Source organism: Schistocerca serialis, chromosome 3 (genome assembly GCF_023864345.2).
Source record: "Schistocerca serialis cubense isolate TAMUIC-IGC-003099 chromosome 3, iqSchSeri2.2, whole genome shotgun sequence".
Taxonomy (NCBI): domain Eukaryota; kingdom Metazoa; phylum Arthropoda; class Insecta; order Orthoptera; family Acrididae; genus Schistocerca; species Schistocerca serialis.
In genome coordinates, this window is record NC_064640.1 from 743,811,038 (window position 1) to 743,828,148 (window position 17,111).

Below are 17,111 nucleotides of genomic sequence, written 5' to 3' on the forward strand. Positions count from 1 at the left end.
TCGATCTCGAAAAGAATTCTAACAGTACTCAAAGAAAAATAAACCACCGAGTTTCAGAATGCAGTGGCTTTTAATTTGATTAACAGCATGTCTTAAGTGAACACGTAATAGAGAAACGAATTTTGTGGTTACTCGAATAAGAGTGGCTAACTTAAGTCCATTTCTTGTTTAGTACCCAAAGCTAAGAATTTCGACAATCGACTGTGACCCTTCGCAGCTGCAGCTTAATAATCCAAAGTCGCTATCTTCGTAAAATAATTAATGATCAGTGTACGATAACTTATTGGGGCCTAATGTTAATATATACGATTATTTGAAACGAAAAATCACAGAAAATAGCAGTGCCAAAACATAAGCTTCTCTATCAACCCTCAGTAGTTGACATACCACTGGTCAGCAAAAAGACGTCTCGAGTTCTGTTTTTTTCACATTGTTCTCTAATTTCATTATGTATTTTCCTCTCAGAAAAACAAACGCATATAAAATTTTTACGAGAATGACTACCGCAAACAATACGATGAAATTATTCTTGTGATTCATAGTCTTGTTTCATAACTATGAAACAATCTGACTATTAATAAAAGAAATATGTGCATCAGAGGACAGTGTTGCAGTAGTTGAGTTTCTCGAAGCCATCGTATGCTATCATATAATGATGATTCAATTCCTTATTTTTCAGTAATCGCCCAAAGTCACATTTTGTGAGTAAATAATTTAAGGAATTTTAAACTGCCATGACACCTGCCTGTGCGACAGTCTGATCTAATCCATTTTCACGCTAGTCAGTAGTGGGAGTACATCATGTTTGACGAGAATTCTGAATATCTCCGGGCTCGTCTTTCTTCAGTTGGTATTGCCAGAGGTGAATGATGCCTTTTGGTGCGACTGAAAATTTTTGTCGCTGGTGTGCATCGAACTCAAGACTTCTCACTTCCTAAGCAGAAGCCAAGCTAGCAGACCACCCACACTCGCCATGCCATTGGGCAGAGAGCCGACTTCTCGAGTATTACCTTATATTGAATTCTGACATCTTTTCTAAGAAGCAGGCATTAACTTGTGAACAGGGATCCAAAGAACTTGAATAACTTGTGAAATGTAAAATACTATGCCTAAGATTCAAATTTTCGTTTGTCTTCTTCTCAGCGGCACTCGTACTGTGTGAAAATTAGGAGAAATCGAAAAAAAATTTAGGATTAAATGCTTCGTTCACTGATCTCTTCAATTTAGAAGCCGACACTTGTTCTGGGACGAACGCTGATGTGGAAGGACAGCATTATACTGAGGTGGGTCTCAGTTAGTATGCAGAAATCAAACGATGGTTTCTTGTCAGCGATCAAAGGATGCTATGTTCTTACTGAAGTTCGAAAATCGGTAATGACTTTCTTCTCATTTCAAGGAGGGTGGAAGTGCTCTCACCCGTTCGATCCTTCATGATGCACACTTAAATTGGTCGAACATAAAATACCATTTTGGGCCAATCTGACGCAGATGGTATTCAATAATCATGGATGCTGTTTGTAATACATAATACCTTCCGATTATATTTGGGGATTCGTGGCGCAGGCCCACAAACAATGATTCTTAAAATCATGTCCCAGGATCGAGCCCATCTCCGAGTAGGTTTAACTTTTAATGTGCACACATGAGCTTGAGTAAAAAAAATTGCAGTCTGTATATTTGATATACAGAAATATATAAGTTATGTGCCCAATAACCACTTTTGAAGAGAGTATAGTGTCAATGATTACTTGGCGCACCATATGTGGAGGTGCACTACCACCATGCAGGCACCCCTTGAAATCCTCAATCATAGAGACTGTGAGGCCACACGATGCACATCCTTAGCCCACCTTTGGGTGGCACCTGCATATACGTATATGGGATGCATTCATTGTGGGTCTGAGTAACACAAACTGCACAGTCTGCCAGAAATTCACCTCTTCTTTCATCAGGCCAATACACTTCTTCTTCTGAGGTGTTAAGCCATAAGTCTTATCAGCCACCTATCCAGACGTATCGAATTCCTCGAGATTGTAGCTCACACTATTTGCTCAAATACACTCCTGGAAATGGAAAAAAGAACACATTGACACCGGTGTGTCAGACCCACCATACTTGCTCCGGACACTGCGAGAGGGCTGTACAAGCAATGATCACACGCACGGCACAGCGGACACACCAGGGACCGCGGTGTTGGCCGTCGAATGGCGCTAGCTGCGCAGCATTTGTGCACCGCCGCCGTCAGTGTCAGCCAGTTTGCCATGGCATACGGAGCTCCATCGCAGTCTTTAACACTGGCAGCATGCCGCGACAGCGTGGACGTGAACCGTATGTGCAGTTGACGGACTTTGAGCGAGGGCATATAGTGGGCATGCGGGAGGCCGGGTGGACGTACCGCCGAATTGCTCAACACATGGGGCGTGAGGTCTCCACAGTACATCGATGTTGTTGCCAGTGGTCGGCGGAAGGTGCACGTGCCCGTCGACCTGGGACCGGACCGCAGCGACGCACGGATGCACGCCAAGACCGTAGGATCCTACGCAGTGCCGTAGGGGACTGCACCGCCACTTCCCAGCAAATTAGGGACACTGTTGCTCCTGGGGTATCGGCGAGGACCATTCGCAACCGTCTCCATGAAGCTGGGCTACGGTCCCGCACACCGTTAGGCCGTCTTCCGCTCACGCCCCAACATCGTGCAGCCCGCCTCCAGTGGTGTCGCGAGAGGCGTCAATGGAGGGACGAATGGAGACGTGTCGTCTTCAGCGATGAGAGTCGCTTCTGTCTTGATGCCAATGATGGTCGTATGCGTGTTTGGCGCCGTGCAGGTGAGCGCCACAATCAGGACTGCATACGGCCGAGACACACAGGGCCAACACCCGGCAGCTTGGTGTGGGGAGCGATCTCCTACACTGGCCGTACACCACTGGAGATCGTCGAGGGGACACTGAATAGTGCACGGTACATCCAAACGGTCATCGAACCCATCGTTGTACCATTCCTAGACCGGCAAGGGAACTTGCTGTTCCAACAGGACAATGCACGTCCGCATGTATCCCGTGCCACCCAACGTGCTCTAGAAGGTGTAAGTCAACTACCCTGGCCAGCAAGATCTCCGGATCTGTCCCCCATTGAGCATGTTTGGGACTGGATGAAGCGTCGTCTCACGCGGTCTGCACGTCCAGCACGAACGCTGGTCCAACTGAGGCGCCAGGTGGAAATGGCATGGCAAGCCGTTCCACAGGACTACATCCAGCATCTCTGCGATCGTCTCCATGGGAGAATAGCAGCCTGCATTGCTGGGAAATGTGGATATACACTGTACTAGTGCCGACATTGTGCATGCTCTGTTGCCTGTGTCTATGTGCCTGTGGTTCTGTCAGTGTGATCATGTGATGTATCTGACCCCAGGAATGTGTCAATAAAGTTTCCCCTTCCTGGGACAATGAATTCACGGTGTTCTTATTTCAATTTCCAGGAGTGTATGATTGACACCGCACACTGTTTGTACATATATGCCTGTGTATGTGTGTGTGTGTGTGTGTGTGTGTGTGTTGAATGAAACTTTTGACATATTTCTGTTTATCTGCGTATGTATGTGAATAACTGAATGTGATGTGTGCTTCTTTCCAGCTTGCCGATTTTCTCTTTCAACAGCCACCAGAAGCACACAGCAGCAAAGTTAGTTCTATGGCGTACCTGTAGACATTGTTAAACATCCAAGTAAAGGACCTAACTTGAATTATCACATGGCCTGTAGCTCTCCTCACTCACTCGCAGATTGTTTGCTTTTTGATACCTGTGCACACACTGGTAGGCCCCACAATCCCATGTTGATAAAAAGTAACATACCAGGGTCAGTCAACATCTCGATGTCACATAATAGCCCTGGTGCAATATAATAGAATGCAGGCTCCAGAAAGTATGTACTCAGCTGTAAACTCCAGAATTTCTCAGAAGTGTCTGCAACCAAGTGCACATCTGTACAATTTACCATATCCCTCTAAATGAAAGGTGTAGAACTATGGCCAAACGTTCACTTCCTGTGTGTACTCTGCATCAGTTACAGCAGTACTTGCAAGTTTGCTGGTGAATGGAGTTATATCAGTCTATGTAGTTTTGTGGAGTCTCCACACTAAATATTTGTAAGGATAGATCCCTTTCTTTATCACAAGCTGAAACTTCACATCACCAGGCTATGTGGCTCTCATGATATGCATATCATCCTGATGCATTTCTTTGGCAAGTTTCAGAAGAAGCATGTGCATGAATCTTAATGAATTCAGGAAGTGGAGCATTATACACAGTGTAATTCACTTGGATAATGAAATGTAGTTTCCTACATTCTCTGGTACGACATTAACCTTAGTACCCTTCAATCCAAAATCACCCAAATGCTGAACAAGAAGGTATGCATCATACCCACTCAAATTAAGGAAAAAGATGAGTATGTTTCATCATAGATTATATTTAAAGTTTCATGCATTGTGAGCTGCAAAATGGAACTTCCCCATTAGATGAACTTTTATACCCTATGGAAAAACACAAATACGACGTTCAGCTGCATGTTCATAGAAGACATCATTCTTCTGTGACTAGGTCACTGGAATGCTGTTGTTATAAGCAACATCATCACTCATTGCAAGGTTTTTAGGCTAAGGGAGCAACAAATTCACAGGATTATCAATTATGCATAATTCAAATTTCCTGATATTGGAGTCATATCAGCATACTTGCTCCCCCCCCCCCTCCTTAACTGTATCACAAAAATGTGACTGCACATAAAGGTGGACTACCCCACAGAGTGCCATATCATACCCTCTTTTCTGCATATCAGAAAAAACCCTTCATTATGACACCCTTGATAAAAGTTCCATACTGTTTTGCAATGACACATGTTCTGATATCATTCCATCCTTCCCCCAAATTTTGACAATGCTTTCCTCCTGAGCATTACTGCTTCGTTTGGTGGGTGAGTCAGCTCACAGTCCTGAACTGCATTGCACCTGATGGCAGGATACCACAGGTTATTAATTATTACAGCATCCTCAGCAGTACTCTTCAGTATGCATGTAGAGGATCTTGATACCTCACTTAAGTGATTTCAATGTGGGATTACAAGGTCCTGTTCGAGAAAGCACCAGCAACCACAGAGTAGTGCATATGGTTGCATGATATATGTGGTAATCCATAACAGAGCAGGCTGAATGACAGATGTTACTGCTAGGCCCAGGATGTTGCCATGCTGATAGATTGCAAAGTGAGCGCGGCAGACAGGATGCCTTAGGCAGGGGTGACAGGGTTGCATGTAGTGACCATGACAAATGTGATTGTCCAAGGTGGGGCAATGACTTCAGGTGCAGTGTTTGCAGTTCTGGTTATGGGGTTGCAAGCAATGACCACAATGAGTGTGAAGACTCAATCCACGGTGACAAGGCTACAGCATGCAGTGTTTGCGGCTACCAGTTTCATGGCCTAGTCTGAGGTGGCGATCAGCACATCATAGGTCTGAACTGGAATGACGATTCCGCACATGATGGCCACAGTGTGAAGACCTGGGCTGCGTCTTATGTGGCTGACAGTTCCACAGCCCAGGTTGAGGAAATGATGTTGAGCACATCATCGTCAGCAGGTCCAGCTGCAGTGAGGAAAATCCACATTGAGACTGCTGCAACACTTCTGCAAAGGAAGAAATGAGATTGATAAGTATCTCTCTCTCTCTCCCACTCACTCACTCGCACACGTACACACACACACACACACGCACACACACACACACACACACACACACACACACACACACACACACACACACACACAACGCAATAGACATATACATCTATCAATAACACTAATTTATCATACTTATGTGGTGGTTGAACAATGGCAATAAGTAATTTTAGTCACTCATCACGTTCTTTTATTCATAATGTTAAAATATAATTCAATACTTTTTTTGCTAAATAAAGCTTTCACATTTGTGGTTATTTTTTAATTAAGTTCATCTAAAAAATAAGACAAGTCCACCATAATCACTCTATGCAATGGTAAATTACAATAATAATAATAGTTATTATTATTTTTATTATTATTATTATTAATGGCAGAAGAAGAGGAAGTACTAGTAGTAGTAGTAGCAGTAGTAGTAGTAGTAGTAGTGGTGGTGGTGGTGGTGGTTGTGGTGGTAGTTTTAGTAATAATACTCATGTATTTTATCTTCAGTGACTAGTGTCATTCCCTATGAGCTCTGAGTAGAAAATGGTGTCACAGCCTGTGGCTGCCATAGCTCATTGTCAGTGGCGCATATTCACTCATCCACAACCAGGCTGAGACTCCATGAACTCTGTGTAAAAATGGTGTCATGGACTGTGGCAACTCGTTGTCGATAGCACGTATAAAAAAGAGGAAAACTTAAATACTGCAAGGAAGTGTGACAAAAAATTAAGGCACACACATATGTATACTTATGTTCGCCCTCCTGAAAATCATGCATTGGGAAAGCAATAGCATCATCGTCAAGTTGTGGTGACGCCAAGATATGGTCCTTGTCACACATGTATATAAGTCCATTCATATCACTTTAAAAAATCGTCTTATAACCATTGTCTACAGCATTTTTAAATAAAATTAGGCCTAAAAGGCGTTATTTATACTACTGAGAGTCATGCAGAAAAATCTCTTTGTGATGTCAGAATAGCTGGTGGGAACCTGTGAAGCACCATCAGAGCTAGTAAAAGATTATCAGAGTTCAGTCATATATTCACAGTATTTGCAAGTTGTTCTTTCGCAGCAGCCTGAGCTGTTGGTCATTCAGCTGCATGTTGGATTCTAGCTGACATCCGCTGAGCCACCTTAGCGGTTGTACTCCCAGGAGATGTCAGTTACCATGGCGCTACGGAGGACTGCTGGAGAGCAGGCAGGGCTGTTTTGAGCTGGCTGCTGGAGTGTGCTCGGTCCCACTCTGAATTCTACGATGATCCTTGATAACCCATCCGCTATTTATCTGTTGTCGGTGGCCGTGTGGTCGGTTGATTTGCTCCTAATCCCTGCTACGTGTCAGCACCCAAAAGCGCCTACCGAGCGAGGTGGCGCAGTGGTTAGCACACTGGACTCGCATTCGGGAGGACGACGGTTCAATCCCGTCTCCGGCCATCCTGATTTAGGTTTTCCGTGATTTCCCTAAATCGTTTCAGGCAAATGCCGGGATGGTTCCTTTGAAAGTGCACGACCGATTTCCTTCCCAATCCTTCCCTAACCCGAGCTTCCGCTCCGTCTCTAATGACCTCGTTGTCGACGGGACGTTAAACACTAACCACCACCACAACCAAAAGCGCCTCAGTGTTGAACAGGAACGTGGACCCCAAGAAGCCCTGTTGCTGGCTTTCGTGTTGAACTCAAGTATTGGCAGCACTCTGCTGTGTGGTGTTGTCGGTAGACAGTCAATTTCTCCATCACTAGATGGTAGGCAGTGAGCAGCATTAAGTTCTTCAGGTGAAGACCATCGTCTGGAATACATCTTTGGCTAGTTCATAGACTGTACTGGAGGGTCTAGGACATAGATTCACTACAGTATCATGATCATGAAATCGAATACTATTACTGTGAATGCCATAGAGTCCAATGATCAACAAATGACGAGATCTGGAGAGCTGTGATATTTTAAGGGAGCTGGCGTGAGGCTATGACGCAATGCTCGGTTCGTAGTGGCCGCATGTGTCCTCCTTATTTAGCTATATTTCTTGCCAGGCTGTCAATTGCTGTGTCAATTCCTCTGTCTCTGACATGACTTGGGTTGGCCTGTGACAATGCGAAAGGGTTTCAATATTTTTTTGTTATTTCTACCCATTACAATTATGTGCCATAACAACATTTACATTCTTGGAAATCTTTCTCAACAAAACCATAGTTTCATTGTCAAAGACGGGTGACGGTTTGTCGCCATCGCCTGTTAAATAAGGACGCTAATCCGTAACATCACCATTAACATTGTCAGACTGACTCTTCATATTCCAACTGTAGTCATTAATGATGATGGAACTGAAGTAGACAGAAACCATTCACGCCGTTTCCTTATAGAGGGCAGCAGCATCCCTTTTCAAGCTTCTGATGATGCAACTACCTGCTTCTGCCTAGCCTTGCGATAGGAATTATGTACAGGTATAAATGTGTGTAATAAGCAAATAATATTACGCTATTGCCAGTCCCAACTCACTGTCAGGACAGTGATGGTGGTGCAACTGCCAACTTGTGCCTATTAGCAGTGTGTACCTGAAAAGCATGTAATGTTTCACCACCATCGTTTGGTGGGCATGCATAATAAACAGATATAAAATTACACTGACAGAACATGCAGTATTCTCTGTGTGTGGGCGAAACACATAATATTTCACCAGCAACGCTTACTTTCACATGTGAACAGAAGTTGTCACATCACACATCAGTACTATACTGAAGAGCCAAAGAAACTGGTACACCTGCCTAGAGTCGTGTATGGCCCCCTCGAGCTAGCAGGAGTGCCGCAACACGACTTGGCATTGGTTCGACTGATGCCTAAAGTAGTGCTGGAGGAACCTGATACCATGAATCCTGCAGGGCTGTCCATAAATCTGCAATAGAACGAGGGGGTGCAGACCTCTTCTGAACAGCACGTTGTAAGGCATCCCAGATATACTCAATAATGTTCAATTCTGGGGAGTATGGTGGCCAGTGAAAGTCTTTAAAGTCAGAAGAGTATTCCTGGGGCCACCCTGTAGCAATTCTGGACGTGTGCGGTGTCGCATTGCCCTGCTGGAATTACCCAAGTCCGTAGGAATGCGCAATGGGCATGAATGGTTGCAGGTGATCAGACAGGATCCGTACGTACGTGTCACCTATCATATTAGTATCTAGACGTGTCAGGGGTCCCATATCACTTCAACTGCACGCGCCCCACACCGTTACAGACCCTACACAAGCTTGAACAGTCTCCTGCTGACATAGAGGGTCCATGGATTCATGAGGTTGTCTCCATACCCGTACACGTCCATCCATTCGATATAATTTGAAACGAGACTCGTCCAACCAGGCAACATGTTTTCAGTAATCAACAGTCAAGTGTCGGTGTTGATGGGCCCAGGCGAAGCGTAAAGCTTTGTGTCGTGCAGTCATCAAGGGGCACACTAGTGGGCCTTCGGCTCCAGAAGCCCATTCGATGATGTTTCGTTGAATGGTTCGCACGCTGACACTTTTTAATGGCCCAGCATTGAAATGTGCAGCAATTTGCGGAAGGGTTGCACTTCTGTCACGTTGAACGATTCTCTTCAGTTGTCGTTGGTCGCTTTCTTGCAGGATCTTTTTCCGGCCACAGTGACGTCGCAGATTTGATGTTTTACCGGATTCCTGATAGTCACGGTACACTCATGAAATGGTCGTATGGGAAAGTCCCCACTTCATCGCTACCTCGGAGATGCTGTGTCCCATCGCTCGTGCGTCGACTGTAACATCACCTTCAAACTCACTTAAATATTGATAACTTGAAATTGTAGTAGCAGTAATTGATCTAACTACTGCGCCAGACACTTTTCGTCTTATATATGTGTTGCCGACAGCAGCGCTGTATTCTGCCTGCTTATATATCTGTATATTTGAATACGAATGATTATACCAATTTGTTTGGCGCTTCAGTGTATATACAACGTTACGATGATAGATCACTCTGTCTTTTTCTGAGAGTGTGGGGAAAACATGTACTATTACACTGTCGCCGCTTCGTTGCAAATGTGAAGTGAAGTAGTCGTGTATGATACGCATATATAATATTACATTAATAGCTTAGGTGTTCCTTCTTTATGTGGAATTAATGATATGCATACGTGAAGTTGCTGTCGTGTGTCGTGCGCTGCTTGCTGATATACGTTGTTCCGCTGGCGTCTGTTGCTTTAATGGTCTGTGCTTTGGAACTGGCCAGCCACCAGGTAATGTAGCAGGAGCCATGCACCAAATCAGTACATATTAATGCATGTTACTCTTAGCAACAGTTTCTTAAATATGAAGATATGTACAGTAAGAGCTGAATAAATAAACACAGGTTTTAGAAGATAAAATTATTCATTGATAATCCTATTTAAAAGTGTTTGTACATGTTCGGAAGCACACATGTAACTGCTTCTGTACCGAGCAGTCAGCCTTAGGCGTTTGCGCTAAACACATGTTGCGAGTGCTTGCGCCTGCCAGCATAGAGCATCGAGGTATGCAAAGAGTACATTAACTCACATATTAAATGAATAAAAAGTTCTCAGGTTTCCAGCCTGGTCAAGTAATTAACATTACATGGGTTTTCGGTCAAGCTCTTTTTGCCCAATGTCAAGTGACATGACAGCGAGTGGGCTCCTGGTAAGCCCCTTATACACAATGACTGCTGGCTGTGACTTCACTGGTGCCCGCAACATCGACGTATACGGGTATAAGTTGGCTCGGCGTTTGACGCGTCCGCTACAACGGCGCGATCGCTGGATCGCACGCCGTGCTGAGCTGCAGGCCACCGTCCCTATTTTGAGTGTTGTCGATGAATTTTATTTCAATGGTTTCTTTAATTATACAATCCTGAAGTTGTTACGGGACAATGAGTGTCACGCAGCATTCCTCCAAGGAATGACCCGTAAGGCCCTTGATTTTATCACTGATTTTACTGTTATTGCAAATGTAGACCCGTGAATGGAGACAGGCAGTGCTATTTAAACATGGCTAGATATTCATGTCAAATACGTTGAATTCTTGCTTAAAGATTACGTGACTCCTTGCACAATAAACAACATTGTCTGTGTAAAATTTTACGCCCCTACTGACGATAGACAGATAAGAAGGCACTTTTGTACTCAAGAACTTTGTCAGCTTTTGCACCGCAACGATGACCAAATTGTCATCGGTGGTGATTTTAATGCAGTGTTCAGTGATATTAATCAAATGCCACGGCCAAACCGATCTACCGAGCGTTGTGCTCTAGTCGACATTTTCCGGCCTAAAGACATGTGGCTTATTTTGAATCCAGACATAAGCCACTATACCTATTTTTACAACACAGGCAACAGTCGGCTAGACAGGATGTACTTCTCGCCTACACTTCGCCACAGAAATCATACCAGTCATCTTCTCGGGTCATTGCAGTCACTTCTGCCAAATAACGTTGCCTCGTGGTCGGCCCCCATGTCGCAAAATCACCTCGAAGCTTATTGTAGTCTTTTGAATGACGTCATTTTAGCTGAACAGTTTAACGACACGTGGAAGAGATTACTCCATGAGCAGCACTGTGGGACGTGTAGACTTGAATGGTGGGTCACAGCAGCCATGTCTGCTATCGAATGTTTCTGATCAATTACAGTCGTCAGAAACCTCACTTGCGCAGGACAACAGTTCAGTTTTATCGGAGCCGTTTACAAGTTCTAGTTCAGCAGGCTGCGGGACAAACCTATCTACTTCCGGTTTTTAAGGGATTTAAATCTCAGATTTTAAACGACGTGAGGTCCGCGAGGAGATGTTACAGTCACTAGCGGTCAACCCGTTTGTGCTGTACATGGGGAGTCGCTCGCCATATATCATTTGTACGGTGAACGCGGGCGTCGCGAAAAGTTATACATAAAAGGCTGGAGGAAAGAGGACGGTCGGAAAACCCGTGAAATGAAGGAGATGAGGCGAGAAATTTGCACCTATTTTGAACTTCTTTTTCGCGACACCGACGTAACCTCCGAAGCGTTGGCAACTGTTCTGCAAAACGTTCCCCATGTTTTAACGAGGGCTCGCCTATTACACATCAACGAGATTTCTACACACGTCGACCTGGAGGATGCAATCAAAGGGAGTCCCAGGGAAAGTCTTCAGGACTTGATGAGATCCCTGTTGAATTTTATGCTAAATATTTTAGCACCTTAAGTGACACTGTCATCCACATTGCCAATGAAGTCCAGAATGGAATCGAAATACTGCCAACATTTGAGGAAGGCTGCATTACGCTCGTTCCACAGTCAAACGCGACGCCGAACATTGACAGTCTACGACCAATCGCATTGCTCAACAGCGACTATAAAATAATGGTGCGGTGTGTCGCCAGTAGTTTGAAGCATGCAATGCCAAAGTTTGTCAGTCAACACCAAACGTGGGCAATAGAGATGAAAATATACATTCGAGGCTGTTCTGGCATACAGACACTGTATCGAATATGTCAAAAGTGAAAGGATGAGAAACGCAGCGATCTTACTTACCGACATTCAAAATTCGTTTGACAGAATTAATCACTCTTATCTGATGAAGGTAATTACCGGACTGGGATTTGGGATGAAGTTCATGACCGTTATTCAGAATATGTTTGGGAATGTCATTGTGAGAGTCATCGTCAATGGCTGCCCTAGTGACAAAATCCCGATCTTAGGTCAATAGGGCGAGGATGCCCACTGTCGATGCCTTTGTACGCCATATCATTAAATCCGCTCCTCCGACATATATTCCACGAATGCCAGAGGATCACGATAAGCAACGACCAGTTGATTTGCAGGGAATATGCCGAGTACCTCGCCGTTTTCGTGGAACAGCTAGCAGACGTAGACAGGCTATACACTATAATCCACCAGTTTGAGAAGGCAACAGGAGCGATGGTGAGTCCTACAAAGACAGAGTTACTCCCCCTCACACATCGCGGGTGGTATATTCAGCGGAACTGGTTCTGTGCCCGGACACAGCACCAAGTCCTCGGAGTAGTAATGATGGATAACCCGCGGAGAATGGAGGCGCTCAAGTGGTGTACCACGCTGAATAAAATCAGTACGGTAGCCGGAATACACTCTGTCACGACATTGGAACTTCACGAAAGGGTGGAGATCATGAACACCTATACCATAGCGAAGGCCTGGTATCTGGCTCAAGTACTGCCCGTGCCCAAACAAACTGCATGTGCGATTAAGCAGAACATGTATTGGATGCCGTGGAGGGGGAACATCTTCAAAGTTTCTACTCACACTTGCACCCTGATGCAAGCTGGTGGACTGGGGTTAATAGACTTACACGCCAAATGCGCAGTGCCTTTCAAAAATGGTTCAAATGGCTCTGAGCACTATGGGACTCAACTGCTGAGGTCATTAGTCCCCTAGAACTTAGAACTAGTTAAACCTAACTAACCTAAGGACATCACAAACAGCCATGCCCGAGGCAGGATTCGAACCTGCGACCGTAGCGGTCTTGCGGTTCCAGACTGCAGCGCCTTTAACCGCACGGCCACTTCGGCCGGCGCGCAGTGCCTTTCATCAAACGTACCAAAGCCATGTCTGAAAAAGGTTCTTGCAGTCCAACAGCAACATTATTTCATAAATTCCAGCCAAAATCACTCGATGCCCCAGTCCAAATCAGTAGCAACCCCTATATGCTGAACTTCTCGCGTCGGTTTTACCTCGACACCAGCTACCTTCTACATCGTGACCTGAAAGTGAACAGAGTCACCGACATCGCTACCACACTTCGTGGGTCTCCAGTCGGGAGTAAAAGAGAGTTGCAACTGCCACAGTACTACCGGAAAACTGTGTGGGAAGATCTAGCCTCCAAAGTTCTATCCGGGAGTGTACACGCAACGTGGTACAAGTTCATAAATCGCCCTATTCCGACAAACTCTAAACTCTATTCAATCCACCTACTCCGATCAAGTGACTACGACATACGAGGTGTTATTGGAAAGTTTTAAAAATGGGCTTGTAATTGTTCAATGGTGGTACTTACATGCTACTGTGATGCGTCTCCTTCAAAATAGTTCCCTTCTGACTGAACATACCGACTCCAAAGATGCTTTCACTTTTGGAAACATTCCTGGAAATTTTTTTCCTGAAGTATGTTAAGAACGCTCTCCGTATTTGCGTGGATGTCTTCAATCGAGTCAAATCGTTTCCCTTTCAGTGAAAACTTGTTTAGGAAACAGGTAGAGGTCCGCAGGGACCAAATCAGGGGCATATGGCGGTTGTGGAAGCACAGGAATTTTGAATTTGGTCAAAAATTCAACAATGGAGGAGGCACGATGAGTCGGAGCATTGTCATAGTGAAGCACCCAACTCCTGTCTTTTCACAATACAGGCCTTTTCTTCCCCACCTTTACGCGCAAACGTTCAAGGGCACATGTGTAGTATTCCTAGTTAATTACCTGTCCTCCAGGGGTAAAATCATGATGCACAAAACCGATAGAATAAAAAAAATCACCAACATTGTCTTCACCTTCGACCGACTTTGTATTGCTTTTTTCGGTCGTGGTGAACCTGGAGTCTTCCACTGCGAAGTATGCACTTTGGTTTCAGGACCATATCCATGTACCCACTATTTTTCACCTGTAATTACACTATTTAACAAATCTGGGTCATTTTTAATCCGATTAATAAGTTCATGGCACACTTCAAGATGGTATTGTCTCTGGTCTCTTGACAACACGTTTGGAATGAATTTTGTGGACACTCGACGTATGTTCAGATCTTCAGTTAAAGTTGCCTGAACTGCATAGAAACTTAAATTAGGTTCATCAGCCATCTCCCTAATTGTAAGTCTACGATCAGAGCGCACTAAGACTCGAACTTTCACAACATTTTCATTCGTTTTTGAAGAGGAAAGACGGCCGGACCGTGGTTCATTTTCAAATGATTCGCGGCCATTTTTAAATTTGTTGAACTTGACTGGTTCATACAATGATCTCCAAAAGCTGTTTTTAATAGTTTGCAAGTCTCAGAAGCTGATTTCTCAGTTTTAAAACAAAATTTCACACAATCTCGTTGCTCCGTTTTTACGTCCATTTGCACGCAGACAGAATCCATTCTTAAAGCTTTACAATCACACCTCGTATGTGCGGAAGAGGACACACTCGAACATCGGTATGGGTGCCGTAAATTTCGTGTCATCTGGGACACCACAAGAGACATGCTGCGATTTACAAACAGAATAGCTATGAATAGCGTCACAGTGTCATCATACGACAGTCGAAACCCTAGCCCAAAACAAAGAAAAATGATACGACCTGCTTTATGGGACACACAATTCATGCAATATTCTTCCTAAAAATTTCTGATAAGTAATATTTCTTGAAATTTTTGATGAATGAACTCGGTAAGGAACAAACACGGAGGAATATAGCGAAACCTTTGCAAATTACCGGAAAATACCATTGCAAAAGGCGTATGGTGATATGGGAGTGTGTTCTTTTTTCTCTTCATTTAATGTGATTTCGTTATCTACTGTGCCGTCCGAAGTCCTTATTTACTTTTCTATGGTCCACGTGTTGAGATTTTTTTCGTTATGTAACATTTCCTTAGAACGGCATTGACAGAAAAATAGACGTAGGCAACTTGTCTTAAGAGCTTTCCGGGTTAGCTTGGTGTGGTCCACATTTTAATACATGTCTCCTTGTGTGTTGGGGACAGGTTGCTGACCTACTGAATGACACTGCCTAATACTGGACCTGTAGAACAGCTGAAAGACACTTCTATTTCCTTCAATTAAGGTACATTTCATTTCCAAGTAGAACGTAACCTATGAAGGTAAACATTTACTTCGAATTTCAGCGAGAATGTCTGCTTTCAGGGTATATTATCTTGTATTCCATATTTCCGTCTGGAGTTTTGGATTAAGAAGACGATTGTTTTGTTATCCTCAGAAAAACGTTTTCGATAAAACGATTATTATTATTTCTGTACAGTGAATATTATATTTTTCCGTTTGACAACCTAGTAACGACCCCGGCTTTAAATTCTTATGACAGACTATCAATTAGTCCATCTGCCGCTAACTGTGTTTTGTCCCTCATTCTGTTATTTTGCTTTAAGAACAACAGTAAGTCAATATACTCGTTTATAAATTTGCATTTGAAGAAATACACTTTCTGTTTTGCTGTAGATTATGAAAGTTTCAGTTCTCAAAAAGGAATTGTCGTCAGGGCACATGGACCCTGAGGAACATTTAAAATTTCAATTTCATATCCATCCTTTATTTCGTTGTTTATTGCTGTAAAGATAAGAAGATTAGGAAGCACCCTTTGTGGGAACATGACATTTACTTTTAAAATTAACGAAAGCATTGAAGCTCGCCGACGAAGGCACTTTGGAGAGCGCAGGGAAGGGCTGTGAGTGGAGAAGGGAGGCTCTAAAAAAATTAAAAAAGAGCATATTACAAAAAGAGGGACGACGATGTTCTATTTTCGAGGCATTATTGAGGAAATTTAGAGATCCAGCATTTGACGCCGACTGTAGAGCAATTCTGCAGCCACCAACATAGATTTAACGTGAGGATCTGGAAGATAAGTACAGTTCGGGCTCGTAAGGAGGCAGATGTTTTTCCCCCGCTTTATTTGTGAATGGAATAGGAAAGGATATGACTAGTTGTGGTACAAGGTTCCCTCCGCCACGAACCATACGGTGTCTTGAGCCTTATGTACGTAGACGTAGATGTAGAGGTGCAGTGGTTAGCACACTGAACTTGCATTCGGGTGGATGTCGCTTCAAATCCACATCCTGTAACAACGTTATTTAGATAATGATCGCATTTGGGTGCCTACAGTGAGAGATGAATACATTCCACACGTCCTTAGCCCCGCGTTAAGCCACGAAAGATAGAATACGTGGTGTGCAAACTACTGAATAGGCCTGCGAAGTTTCAAACCGATCTGCACGCTTACTTAGCAACGAGTTCACCAGACAAAACTGCCTGGTGCTATCTATTCTATCGTCTGCTCCTTCATTTGACGTGTAATGTCAGATTTTTGTCGTCAGAAAAGAAAATCCATAGTACTTACGCCAACAGCTCTTCAAGCCACATGTCGACTATGTATCACTTTCTTCAAGGTATTTCATAAAGTTTGACCACAGGATTTGTTCCTAAATCTTAATGCAAATTTGTAGCCAGTGATACATTCTTGTGTCCCAGACAACCCTCCAGGCTTTATGCACAAATCTTCGATTGAGCTAGTGCCTGCATATGATTGTTAAATATGAATGTATTTCATCAATGAACGTTGAAAGAAACAAAATTGGTATGAGATCTGGACCGGAATACTTACCACAAGCGATGTTAGTTTGTGGTTTACGTGGACATACCGTTAAATGACTGCATATTAAAAAGTGGAGGGCACT